The sequence below is a fragment of the Polyodon spathula genome, unplaced genomic scaffold (assembly GCF_017654505.1).
Source record: "Polyodon spathula isolate WHYD16114869_AA unplaced genomic scaffold, ASM1765450v1 scaffolds_2086, whole genome shotgun sequence".
NCBI classification, from domain to species: domain Eukaryota; kingdom Metazoa; phylum Chordata; class Actinopteri; order Acipenseriformes; family Polyodontidae; genus Polyodon; species Polyodon spathula.
The window spans coordinates 5-12,609 of NW_024473560.1; the positions used below are offsets into that span (position 1 = coordinate 5).

A 12,605-nucleotide genomic window follows, 5' to 3' on the forward strand; every position below is an offset into this window, starting at 1 on the left:
AAACCACACACACACCCATGGGAAGATGTAAGACACAAAATCCCTTTTGTTCTTTAATATAATTACCTCACTATATGTGACCGTCAGGGTATTCATCTGGGATGTAAGTAAATCTTTTTGTTAATTTTTTTTTTTGTTAAGCTTTTAATTTTTTATACAGGAATGACGCTGAACATCCAAGCATATTTGCCATCTTTTTGGCGGTATACCCCTGGCAGTAATTGCATTTGCTCTCTTGAAATCTAAATTCCAATTCACCAATGCTTCTCCACATTCTTCCACTCCCCTTCATCCAACTGTACACTTCCTAATTAGTAGGATGCAACAACGATAATGGATAATTGCAAAGCATATGACATGTTTATTTAGATTTCCAGAAAGCTTTTGACAAAGTCCCGCACAAAAGATTAATTCTCAAACTGAACGCAGTTGGGATTCAAGGAAACACATGTACATGGATTAGGGAGTGGTTAACATGTAGAAAACAGAAAGTACTGATTAGAGGAAAAACCTCAGAATGGAGTGTGGTAACCAGCGGTGTACCACAGGGATCAGTATTAGGTCCTCTGCTATTCCTAATCTACATTAATGATTTAGATTCTGGTATAGTAAGCAAACTTGTTAAATTTGCAGACGACACAAAAGTAGGAGGAGTGGCAAACACTGTTGCAGCAGCAAAGGTCATTCAAAATGATCTAGACAAGATTCAGAACTGGGCAGACACATGGCAAATGACATTTAATAGAGAAAAGTGTAAGGTACTGCACGCAGGAAATAAAAATGTACATTATAAATATCATATGGGAGATACTGAAATTGGAGAAGGAATCTATGAAAAAGACCTAGGAGTTTTTGTTGACTCAGAAATGTCTTCATCTAGGCAATGTGGGGAAGCTATAAAAAAGGCTAACAAGATGCTCGGATACATTGTGAAAAGTGTTGAATTTAAATCAAGGGAAGTAATGTTAAAACTGTACAATGCACTTGTAAGACCTCATCTTGAATATTGTGTTCAGTTCTGGTCACCTCGCTATAAAAAAGATATTGCTGCTCTAGAAAGAGTGCAAAGAAGAGCGACCAGAATTATTCCGGGCTTAAAAGGCATGTCATATGCAGACAGGCTAAAAGAATTGAATCTGTTCAGTCTTGAACAAAGAAGACTACGTGGCGACCTAATTCAAGCATTCAAAATTCTAAAAGGTATTGACAGTGTCGACGCAAGGGACTTTTTCAGCCTGAAAAAAGAAACCCCTTCATCCAACTGTACAACTTACCTAATCATTGTAAAGCGCTTTCGAAATAATTATAATTTCAATAATATAGAAAAAGATGCATACCTGATTGAACACGTGGGGCTTGGAAAGAAGATGACGTAGTTCCAGTTGATGCTGCCTGTTGTAGATTTCTATTAATTAAAACTCTCTTGTAGATCGTCTCTTACATCGCTGCTGAGAAAGTCTTCAATTCGTGTTAAATTTAAAATAGCTGAATCAGCTTGCTGCAGTTTCCGTTGCCCTGCACATTGAAGCTCCAATGCTCGTTCGTTAGAAATACATTTTCTGTAGATTGCTCTCAAAACATCGCAAACCACGCTTGAATTTTCAGACATTGTTTCGCTTAAACCTGAAGCAGTACATTCAGAGTAGTAGGCATTTTTTATATCAAGAATTAAAATATGTGCACGTACTTCTGATATCAAGAATTGAATTGTTGATATCAGCAATTAAAGAATAAATGTTAAAAACGTTAAAACGGCGTGCCATACTTGACTCCTTCCTACCTGCTCTCCCTCAGTGTCTGAACGGGTCTGCCTTCCACAGAACGGGGCTGTTTGAAGCTCTATATTTTTTCCCAGTGAATGCAATCTGATTTCAGGTCACCCCCCCCTCCCCCGTGCCAGAGTCGGTGTAGTCCTTTATTAACCGGTCCGGTATCTTATACAATGGCTGCGTTCATGTCGCGCAGACTTTTGAGTCTGCGCAGGTCCTGCGTCAAACGACATTGGTCTGCGCGCATGCGTTGTCCAAGTTAGGCAACCTGCGTGACCGCAGCCTCTGCGATCAGAGTCTGCGCAGACCCTGCAGATTCTAAAAGGGGCTGCGCAGGAGCAGATCCGCCTTCAAAACAATGGAAGAACGCCACCAGTGCATCGGGGCACCGCCACCTAGAATGAGGGTGTGAATAACACAGAAAAAGAGCTTGCATGAATTACAACTACAAATAAATAAATGTCCATGTATTTATTTATTTCAACATGTATATATTTATGTCTATGTATCTATTCATGTATGTATTTATTTATTCATGTATTTATTCATGTATGCATTTATTTAAACATTTATTTATTTATCCCTATATGTATTTATGTATTTATAATTTTGGTGTGGAATATCCTCTATATAAAACTGATGTTCATAACTGAATTGCTTAAACAGATTCATAATAAAAGATGGTCATAGGGTGACTGAAATAATTCTTTGTATGATTTATTTACCATACCATATAATTTAGCTGTGTGGGAACAGTGGGAAAAAAACCAACTATAGTCTTCTGCAATCAGAAAATCAATCAAGCCGGTCTCCATGTTTGCTCCGTCGACTGTGCTGGGAAACCTCCCAAAGCTGCCCGAGTGCCGTCTGCGCAGACCGGTGACGTCAGGCGCAGACCCGTCTGCTGTGCAGGCGGCTAAAAAGCATCGTGAACTCACCCAATGTATACCTGCAAGACGGACGTCACACGCGTCACACCCCAAGCCTGGTACCTCTATAACTCCACCTTTAAAATGCGTTCCATTCCAGAAGAAAAACCTGAGAGGCGTAGAAAACTAAAGCTCTTTGAATAAAATGTTTTTTTATTATATGAATAACTACCCAGTGGAGTGACAGAGCAGGTTACACAACTAAATGTATTGAATGAATAATGAAATCAGAGACTTGCACTGTTGTTTCAGTTCACACACAGCGGCATCATTACAGTTACACAGACAGACTATAACAACGTGCTTTATAATATCCTGTGTTTGGCTCAAGCCTTTACTCAAACACAAGCACTGAATATCCTCATCTGTTCCACAGCAAGCAAGAGAAGACACAGTTCAGAAAACCCAAAACACGCGGCAGTAAAGTAACAAATAAGAACATAAGAAAGTTTACAAACGAGAGGAGGCCATTCGGCCCATCTTGCTCGTTTGGTTGTTAGTAGCTTATTGATCCCAAAATCTCATCAAGCAGCTTCTTGAAGGATCCCAGGGTGTCAGCTTCAATAACATTACTGGGGAGTTGATTCCGGACCCTCACAATTCTCTGTGTAAAAAAGTGCCTCCTATTTTCTGTTCTGAATGCCCCTTTGTCTAATCTCCATTTGTGACCCCTGGTCCTTGTTTCTTTTTTCAGGCTGAAAAAGTCCCTTGGGTCGACACTGTCAATACCTTTTAGAATTTTGAATGCTTGAATTAGGTCGCCACGTAGTCTTCTTTGTTCAAGACTGAACAGATTCAATTCTTTTAGCCTGTCTGCATATGACATGCCTTTTAAGCCTAGAATAATTCTAGTCGCTCTTCTTTGCACTCTTTCTAGAGCAGCAATATCTTTTTTATAGCGAGGTGACCAGAACTGCACACAATATTCAAGATGAGGTCTTACTAGTGCATTGTACAGTTTTAACATTACTTCCCTTGATTTAAATTCAACACTTTTCATAATGTATCCGAGCATCTTGTTGGCCTTTTTTATAGCTTCCCCACATTGTCTAGATGAAGACATTTCTGAGTCAACAAAAACTCCTAGGTCTTTTTCATAGATTCCTTCTCCAATTTCAGTATCTCCCATATGATATTTATAATGTACATTTTTATTTCCTGCGTGCAGTACCTTACACTTTTCTCTATTAAATGTCATTTGCCATGTGTCTGCCCAGTTCTGAATCTTGTCTAGATCATTTTGAATGACCTTTGCTGCTGCAACAGTGTTTGCCACTCCTCCTACTTTTGTGTCGTCTGCAAATTTAACAAGTTTGCTTACTATACCAGAATCTAAATCATTAATGTAGATTAGGAATAGCAGAGGACCTAATACTGATCCTTGTGGTACACCGCTGGTTACCACACTCCATTCTGAGGTTTTTCCTCTAATCAGTACTTTCTGTTTTCTACATGTTAACCACTCCCTAATCCATGTACATGCGTTTCCTTGAATCCCAACTGCGTTCAGTTTGAGAATTAATCTTTTGTGCGGGACTTTGTCAAAAGCTTTCTGGAAATCTAAATAAACCATGTCATATGCTTTGCAATTATCCATTATCGATGTTGCATCCTCAAAAAAATCAAGCAAGTTAGTTAGACACGATCTCCCTTTCCTAAAACCATGCTTTACTGGGTCATTCAGTGAAGCAATCCAATCAGATACGAGACTGCTGGTTCAGTGCCCTTCAAGACATACACTGAGGAGAAACTACAGTCCAATATAGAACATGTTTCTGAGAAAAAAGACTGGTAGAGTTTATATCATGCCATTAAAACACCCCTCCCTCTCTCTCACACACAGCAAGTAATAATTGCGGCATTTAAGCTGACCAGACCTTTAATGTGAAGACAAGCAAAACGTTCACGTAGTCGACAGGATTCGAACCTGCGCCAGGCCAAACCCCAACGATATTGTTCATTTTTAATAAAACATTAAGTGGAAACTACAATCATTGGTTTAGGAGGCCAGTGCCTTCCCGTTTAGATGATTGGGGCACTTTCATATAGATAGTAGTCAGCATGACAATACACGAGCAGAGGGAAGACTCACTGTGTTGAAACAAAGAACTGACCAACAGGAAAGTACAATTTTCATTGACTGAGAATAGGCAAAGATAATAGGAATCCACTTTATAAATCTGTGTTATTTACAACCGAAAAGCAGCATTCGTTTCGTTTCCAGAAAGAAAGAAAGAAAGAAAGAAAGAAAGAAGGATGGCCGAGTGGTTAAGGCGGTGGACTTAAGATCCAATGGACGTATGTCCGCGTGGGTTCGAGCCCCACTTCTGGTAAATTCAGTTTTTAATGATAAAAATGATATTAGATGTTCAAGGATTTTTTGAAAATGTCCTCCTAGTATACTACAGTGAGCGGATTCAATACACCTTCAACACATTGCTTCTGTGGTTTTGATTGGTGAATATCAAATCAAAGCGCTGTAGTTTAACCGCGGATTCTGCGCAGAGCTCAGAAACGCCAATGCCGTGGACACGCACACGCGCGTGGAGAGCGTGTTTGTTTACGTCAAGGAGGGACGCGTCCGCTCTGCAGGAGCTACGATTCGCGGCAAAGGGAGAGTTAATGAATCGCGGGAACGCTGTTTCTACTGCATTTATTCACTAGACTGGCTGCTTTTATTCCGTGTCAAATAAGCAACGCTATCGGAAACAAGTACAATGTTTTAACACAATTGCATGTATAACACAGTCATACAAAATACATCATTAACAGCACAGACATCGTTTTCATGTTGAAAAATTACGTTTCATTGACAAAATTATAAAATAAAAGTAATAATAAGCTTAACACTCTAAACGGATTAATAGAAATATATATAGAAATTGTTTTATAGCATACATTTAACAATTAAACATCCATCTGATAGAACATACTGTATTCGAATGGGTTGATTGTTCTAGACTACACATGGGGGCACACGAAAAAAACAGACACGTGTTACCAAAATAAACATGGCTGTATGATGATGCACAGCAGCTCTAAAACGAATGGTTTTATAATCTGTTACACGTCAGATTTATGTTCATTTTTTAAGCATTTGATTCCCAGTGTACACAAACACTGCAATCCTATTTCAAGTGGGCAGTCAGACCCCTTGGTGACCGAGTCACATGATTGAGCGCGTATCAGCAACTCATCATTTCTTAGCAATTGGGGCGGTGGTGGTATAGTGGGGAGCATAGCTGCCTTCCGAGCAGTTAACCCGGGTTTAATTCCCTCCCAATACAATTGGCTTTTTGAATGTCCCCTTTTTTTTCTTTCAAGATTGGAATAAAGCATCATACATTCCACAAGATTGGAATAAAGCATAATCGCAATTTGTTTCTTTGTTCAAACTGGTGAATAGTTTTAAAAGGATCACTTTTAAATTTTCAATGTTAGTTAAAGATCTGTGAAGTGTTAATTGTCAGTACATTAAATATAAATGGCTTGAAGTTTGCTTGCATTTCCAACGTGTTTGTAATAAAATGTTTGAGCGGTTTTACCAATCATTGTCCTGTATACTAGCTACTGTTGCATGTCCAGGATTTTATTCCACAGCTTCCCATATGGTCTAGTGATTCAGATTTTTGGTTTTTTCACACAGGCGGCCTGGGTTAGACTACTGGTATGGGAACATCTGTTTTTTATTTGTCTTTTAGTTACACAAGTGTGGTCACATGTAATGTCTTTTCATTATAATAATAAAGCCACGTTTACTTCAAATATGAATATATTAAAAAATATATTTACAGAATAATGCAAATATATTTGACTCTACTTCACATCCCCTATACTTGAATTGGAAGAGTGTTAAGTAAAACACGTGTATCCCAGTTTTCGTGCTGTGGACGTTAAAAAGGCAGTATAAGAATACCATCTAAAAAAAGGATGCGTTGGCGAGTATTAAGCCCCCCTCCTCTCAGGTGTCAGCACCATTCAGCACCGGCAGACAGAACGGATCAATCTGCACGGAGTCTGCTACCAGGGAGCGTCACGCGTTGGTCGCCAGAAATAATGATGTATTGCTTGTTGGTCTAGGGGTATGAATGTCATTTTGGTTACGAGAGGACCAGGGTTCAAATTCCAAACGAGGCCATTTTTTTAATTGTTTTGTACTACACTGTTTACCAATTTCAATCCGTAATCTGACAAACTCAGTGTTGTAACTGTTTATTTGGTCCCTGTAAACGATCCGTACTTTGAGTAGCACCACCCTCTAGCCTTTGTTATAATACCTCATCAGCATAGACCGGGGCAGATTAGAAAATGGCGCTGATACACAGTGACTGTATTAAAGTCGTTGAGAGTTGTTTGTTCTAATAAAATACTTGAAAGATTCACCCCTTGCTTCCTTCTCAAGTTACCACATATATTTGGCGACAAGGGTAAACTTTGGTTTGCTTTTTTTTTTTTTCCCGAAAACAAGTTGAAAAGAAAGACGAAACTGGAATCTATAAAATAAAAAAAGAGAAAACTAAGAATCGAGCAGCATCCAGACTGAAGAAATGGCTGCATACGGTACAATCAGTGAGTTTGTGGAAGAACAGGAGGACTGGATTGAGTACATTGAAAGGTTAGAACATTTTATTCTGGCAAACGAGATTACTGATGAAGGTAAAAGACGTGCAATCCTTCTCAGTGTATGCGGGGCGAAAACTTATAAACTAATAAGGAATCTGGCCACACCAGTCAAGCCGGGAGAAATCCCCTTTAAAGAATTAATGGAGTTGGTAAGCAATCACCACAGCCCTAAACCTTCAGAGTTTGTACAATGGTTCAAGTTTCACAGCCGTTTTCGTAAACCAGGCGAATCTGTCTCAAGGTTTGTTGCCGAATTTCGTCAATATTCGGAACACTGCGAGTTTGGAAATGTTTTGGATGATATGTTGCTTGACAGGCTTGTCTGTGGAATCAATGACGACCAGATACAGCGGCGCTTGCTGTCCGAGTCCAAGTTAACTTTTAAAAAGGCGTTAGAGTTGACTCAGGGAATGGAAACTGCAGCTAAAAACGCTCAAGATTTACAGATAGCAAATACGCAATCTAGTACAGTGCACTACGTGAACAAGAAGGCTGGTAGCAAGAAGCCCAGTGCAGCTACAGAGTGCTATAGGTGTGGAGGCCCGCACCATGCAGGCAGTTGCACATTTAAAGAGGCAGTATGCCATAACTGTAGCAAGAAGGGACACATTGCTAAGAAGTGCAGAGGCAAGAAGGGCAAAGCAAAGTCGGGACAGTTTAAGTCAAACAAACCCCAGACAGCACACCATCTGGAGAGCACGTTGCAAGAGGAGGAGTGTTCCTATACTATGTTTAACCTGAGTGAACACTGTGTAGAGCCAATGGATGCCAATATTAAGGTTAACAATAAAGAGCTTAAAATGGAGATTGATACAGGAGCCTCAGCATCTGTCATAAGTGAGCACACTTACCGTGAAACCTGGAGTTCCAGTCAGGCACCAGCACTTACAGAGATGCAAGGAATGCTGCGTACATACACTGGAGAACCGATCAGACTGTTAGGAGCGCTGGATGTTGACGTGAAATGCAAAAATCAACGAGCCAGATTACCAGTGCTAGTAGTTAAAGGTGCAGGCCCAAGCCTCCTGGGACACAACTGGCTAAAGAAAATAAAGCTTGACTGGGGGGAAATAAAGCACATTCAGGCAGCCAAGTACTAAGATGTTCTGCAAAGTTATCAAGACGTGTTCAAAGATGAGCTGGGCACACTTCGTGGAGAGACTGTTCAGTTGGTTGTGGACTGTCAAGTTCCACCCCATATTTTTTTAAACCTAGGCCAGTACCATATGCAATGAAGGGCAAGGTTGAAGAAGAGCTGGACAGGTTGCAGCATGCAGTGATCATTGAACCTGTACAGTTTTCATGCTGGGCAGCTCCAATTGTGCCAGTACTCAAAAGTGATGGGACGGTTCGCATTTGTGGAGAATATAAATTGACCATAAACCAGGCATCAAAGCTGGACGCTTATACTTTGCCACGTGTAGAAGACCTTTTTAGCACACTAGCTGGAGGGAAATCTTTTATGAAGCTTGACATGAGCCATGCCTACCAGCAGTTGTTGTTGGATGAGGAGTCAAAGCAGTATGTCACCGTCAGCACGCACCGGAGTCTGTTCAAGTACAATCGCTTACCGTTTGGAGTGGTGTCCGCTCAAGTGATTTTTCAGAGGACAATTGACAACCTCTTACAAGGCATATCTCACGTTGCTGCCTATCTAGACAATATATTGATAACTGGAACCAGTGAAACAGAGCACTTGGACAATCTGGAGCAAGTGTTAAAGAGACAGTCTCAAGCAGGACTGAGATTAAAACTCAACAAGTGCACTTTCCAAGCACCGAGTGTGACTTACTTAGGGCACCAGATCACTGCCCAAGGACGATGCCCATTGGAAGAGAAAGTGAGAGCTATCAAAGAAGCTCCACCTCCAAGAAACGTGCCAGAACTGAAGTCATTTCTGGGTATGGTCAGTTACTATGGGAAGTTTTTGCCAGACTTGTCAACAGTACTAGCACCACCGTACCAGCTGTTGCATAAACACATTCCATGGCACTGGAGGACAGCCCAAGACAAAGCCTTCAGTGAAGTCAAAGAGCTGCTACAGTCAGCACGCTTACTTGTCCATTTTGACCCAAAGAAGGAGCTTATTCTATCCTGTGATGCCTCTCCATATGGCGTGGGAGCTGTACTGTCTCATCTGATGGAAGATGGATCAGAAAAACTTGTGGGTTTTGCATCACATACACTTACTGTAGCAGAGAAAGGCTACTCCCAGCTCGATAAGGAAGGGCTAGCAATTGTGTTTGGTGTGAAGAAATTTCACCAGTACTTGTATGGTAGGCCGTTTACCATTTCCTCAGACCATAAGCCTCTAATGAGCTTATTTAATGAGACAAAAGCCATCTCACCCATGGCTTCAGAACGAATACAATGCTGGGCACTTAGTTTATCAGCCTACAAGTATACAATTGTGTATAAGGCTGGCAAGGACAATGCTAACGCCGATGCCCTGAGCCGCTTGCCCCTGCCAGACAAACCTGCCTGCACACCGTTACCTGGGGATACCATATTCTTGATGGAACGACTGTCAGGGTCACAGGTGAATGCAAAACAGATCAAGCTGTGGACAGAGCGGGATCCAGTGATGTCCCGAGTGAAGAAATTCCTTCTACATGGTTGGCCAAACAACGTAGAAGATGGGGAATTAAAGCCTTACGTCATACGTAAGGATGAGTTGAGCGTGCAAGACGGGTGAATATTGTGGTGGTCACGCGTAGTGGTACCACCTGCAGGGCGCACACCGATCATGAATGATCTGCATGAAGCTCACCCTGGCATTTCACGCATGAAAAGCTTAGCCCGAAGTTTTGTGTGGTGGCCAAGCATGAATGAAAGCCTAGAGGAAAAGGTCAAGTTCTGCGAAGAGTGCCAAAGTAGCCGGAAGACAGCAGCACAGGCCCCGTTACACCCCTGGGAATGGCCAGGACGCGCTTGGTCCAGGCTGCATATAGACTTTGCTGGACCTTCCATGGGTTACATGTTCCTAGTCATTGTAGACTCTTATTCGAAATGGATAGATGTACATCCAATTAACTGCATTACCGCTCAAACCACCATTGAAAAGTTGCGTCAGGTTTTTGCAACCCATGGTTTACTTGACGTGGTTGTCACAGACAATGGCACAACATTTACAGGGACAATGTTTCACGAGTTTATGCAGAAAAATGGAAACCTACATGTACAGACCGCACTGTACCATCCATCTTCAAATGGTCTGGCGGAGAGAGGTGTACAGATCATCAAGGATGGATTGAAGAGGATGTCTAGTGGGACTGTTGAAACTAAATTGGCACGTTTACTGTTTAAATACAGGATAACCCCCCAAACGACTACAGGACTTTCACCTGCTAAATTACTGATGAGGAGGGAGCTGAGATCACATTTAGATTTGCTACAGCCAGACATCAGAGCTAGAGTGGAGTCGAAACAAGCGAAGCAGAAAGATTTGCATGACCAGCATGCCAAGTCCAGAGACTTCAATTCTAGTGACTGTGTCTATGTCCGCAATTTCAGCAAGGGTCCGCTCTGGGTCCCTGGAGTGATTATGAATAAGTGTGGATCAGTTTCTTTTATTGTGAAGCTGTCAGATGGACGTGTCATTCGAAGACATCAGGACCACATCCGTATTCGCTTTGGTTCAAGAGCTGTGGACACTACTAAGTCGGCAGACCAGGACGAAATATCTGAGGGACCAGATATCTTGGATACAGAGGTTGCAGAAACAGCACCAGGAATGGAGTTGTCCAGGAGTTCACCACCCGCACCGCTGCCTCCTCCGGTGACCCCGGCCCCAGTTCCTGCAGAGGTTACCATCCCAGTCTCCAAGGACACAAGAGTTGGTGTACGACGTTCAGAGCGCCGTGGCAAACCTCCAATAAGACTGGACTTGTAATTTTGTCCTTAGCACTAGACTTCTAAAAGAGCACAATTATTCTTTAGTTTAAAAAAAAGAAAGAAAGAAAAACACTATAGGCCATACAATGGATAAGTTTATTTGTATTTAAATGGCATTATCCTTAAATGAGGAAGAGTGTTGTAACTGTTTATTTGGTCCCTGTAAACGATCCGTACTTTGAGTAGCACCACCCCCTAGCCTTTGTTATAATACCTCATCAGCATAGACCGGGGCAGATTAGAAAAGGGCGCTGATACCCAGTGACTGTATTAACGTCGTTGAGAGTTGTTTGTTCTAATAAAATACTTGAAAGATTCACCCCTTGCTTCCTTCTCAAGTTACCACAATAAGTAAGAGCGAGTTTGACTAAGAGCAGTTCAAATGCACAGTACATATTTGCTTATATGTGCTATTGTATCATCAGAGTGGGTCATATCATTCTGTGTATGAAATGAACAGAAATTGAATTTACAGAGGGGGTCCTAGGCCAGTCTTTGTGTCTACTTGGTTTCTTTTCACAAACTCCTCCACTGACGAAGAATGCTTTCAAAAAGAGTCATAAACTAAATACTGAACGTGGGGTGTATCTTCAGCAGTGCTGATTAAATCCTGTGCGCCAGTCCATGTCTTTCAAAAGCTCCATCATGTTGCCCCCCCCCTTCCCCCCAAACAGCACAAACGTTGAGTCATATCATTATGCTCTGCCAGTTTGTGCCGCTGTAGTTTTTAAGATATTACAATAATTTTTTTAGGGGCGTGACGTCACTCAGCCCCCTTACAGTAATGGGATTGATCCAAACTTGTCTCATTCGATTGTGCCAGTTTGTGCCGTTGAAACTAACATTTGTGCAGCTATGGATTTTAAGATAAACGATTATTTTGTAGAGGAGTTATGTTGTCCTGTTTTTTTTGCCCTGTTCGCTCCTCCGGCAGATTAGCTGTACCCCCTCCGCTCCCCCGCCTCCAGAGCCGCTCCTTCACCCTCGTCCCTCAGTGGTGGAACGACCTGCTCATGGATATCAGGACTGCCCGATCCCTGACCACCTTCCAGCGCCTCCTCAAGACACCCCTGTTCAGACAGCCTTTGTAACCCTCCTGAACTGCTCCACACCTTGCCGTATCCAACTACTGCTCTTAATTATAACTGTTCACTGTATCTTGTACTTGATTTTACTCAGGTTTTCATTCCAACCGTGCTCTCAATTACTGAACGAGACCCGGAATTGAACTGATAATGTGCTTAGCCCCTTGTTTTCAGCTCTTGAACAGTTGCATATGTCAAGTTAGTCTTAACATTCGATAAGTAACTGCAACTGTTTAAGAGCTGAAAATAAGTAAAAAGATCCAATTAAGCAAATTATTAGTTGAATTTGGGGTCTAATTCAGTAA

At 41.7% G+C, this 12,605-nt stretch overlaps 1 non-coding gene across 1 annotated transcript; it reads left to right on the plus strand.

Annotated features, from left to right (window-relative positions):
• Positions 1 to 4,948: 4,948 nt before the first annotated feature.
• trnal-uaa lies at positions 4,949 to 5,031 on the plus strand. The gene has a single exon. It is a non-coding gene; the product is annotated as a tRNA-Leu (tRNA).
• Positions 5,032 to 12,605: the final 7,574 nt, after the last annotated feature.